The sequence below is a fragment of the Schistocerca nitens genome, chromosome 1 (genome assembly GCF_023898315.1).
Source record: "Schistocerca nitens isolate TAMUIC-IGC-003100 chromosome 1, iqSchNite1.1, whole genome shotgun sequence".
NCBI lineage: Eukaryota > Metazoa > Arthropoda > Insecta > Orthoptera > Acrididae > Schistocerca > Schistocerca nitens.
This window is the reverse complement of record NC_064614.1, coordinates 145513709-145515640: the sequence shown is the minus strand read 5'-3', so window position 1 is coordinate 145515640 and position 1932 is coordinate 145513709.

Sequence of the window (1932 nt, the reverse complement as noted above, 5' to 3'; positions counted from 1 at the left end):
AATACAAAGACAAGTTGCATTCAGGCTAGTTACAGTTCAAATTAGGTTCTGTTTAATCAAAGTTGGATAACTGTGGGTATACAGTTTTAGTAATACGTAGACTTTTATAGAGCGGGAGGTAAAGTTGGGCTGAATTCCAAACAGAAATAAACATAGGGAGAGGTTAAAATTTATTCTACTTTAATTTAATTTTACATGTATTATGCATTCATTCAGCGTCTAAAGCAAGAAGATCGAAAACAGTGGATACGCATCTGGTCGCACATGCACATACGCCCCACACATACACACACGGTTGTATAGACTGATGAGTCGGTACAGTATGACGACTGCGTATCGCCTGTTGACGGTAGAAGAAAGCACGCAAGCGGAGCGTAGACGAAAGGGGAATCATTCAACGGACGATTCGGTCCGCAAATGGTGAAAATCAGTGGCATAAACGACTCAGACAAAGGGCAAATTGTTATGGCCCGTCGTCTGGGAGCGAGTATTTCGGAAACGGTGAAGCTGGTAAACTGTTCACGTGCTACTGCCTTGAGCGGTGGTTGAAAATGGTTGAAGGACGGTGGAACCACGAGTAGGCGACCAGTTGTTGGACGTCCACGACTCATCACACAAACGGGAGCTCGGAGATCTGGCCGCCCAGTAAAGCAGGGCAGGCGGCGATCTGTGACAAACAGCACTGCCAGTGTCAATATTCCAAATCCCCCAAAAATCGAGGAGAAATTCCTCAAATTTGGGAGAAAAATTTCCCGATTGCCCACATAATAGGATATTTGAGATTTTTCTCGCACAAATTATTGACAACATTATTTCATGGTCATAATATGCTTTTATTCTTCGTAAATTTAAGTATTTACAAGAAAAAACAGACATTCAAGTAACTCGAAAGGCCACAAAAACTTTTTTATATGGCGTGATGCGCACAACAGCTTTCTCTCGCATGTGCTCAGCCATTGGTACGTTCAGTCTTGCTTAAGTAATATCTGTAAATAAGAGAGTTATCTACCATGTTTATATGATATTGCTCGATATCTTCTCTGTGAAACTTATTATGAGCTTAAGGTCTTGAAAATCATTAGAATCAACACCAGCAACAAACTCACCAACAATCAAATCATCGATGTAATAGCTACGATATATTAATAAACAGTAAAACGTTAAAATCCACGCACACTCCCGCAGAGTACCAACCCCCCACAAAATCCCCAATCGAACTGAAATTCCCCATAGTTTGGGGAATTCCCCACAAGTTGGAAACTCTGGTATCAGATCTGACAATGCTGGTGTAGGGGTCTGTGTTTCGGAGCGCACCTTTCAGCGCGCATTGTTCAACACGGGACTCCGTAGTAGGCGACGCCTAGGTATTCCCCACGTTGACCCAACGACGTCGTAAATTACGGCTGTAGTAGGCTCGGGATCATGGAGACTAGACCGTGGATCAGTGTAAACGGATCACCTAGTCGGATGAATAGTGTATCTTGTTCTGTGACAGTTGTGGACTGCGTGAACATTATTGTGGACCACCTGCATAGCTTCATGCTTCGCGGCTTCCCCGATGGCGATCTCTAGTTAATGTCGCTGCCGTAAGGCCAGAACCGTGCCACACTGGTTTTATTCGAGCACTCATACCTAAATAAAAAATATCCAATTCTGCGTAGATGGTCGGCGACTCAGTGGCTTGCGCAGTAGTTACAAGATAAGAGGGGCGAAGATGATGTGGAGGGGTGTAATTACACAACACATTACACATTTCTCAACACATTTGAGAATCAAACAGAAAATCAAAGGAACCGTACAAAGTACCCTCTGTCGTGAAGTGCCCTCGCAGATCGCGGATTTCGAGTGTAGCTGCAGACGTGTCTCGCAACAGGACGCAATCGCGACTGACCGGAGTTTGTTTCAGTCGCTTCAAGTCACTCCAGTGGTCTC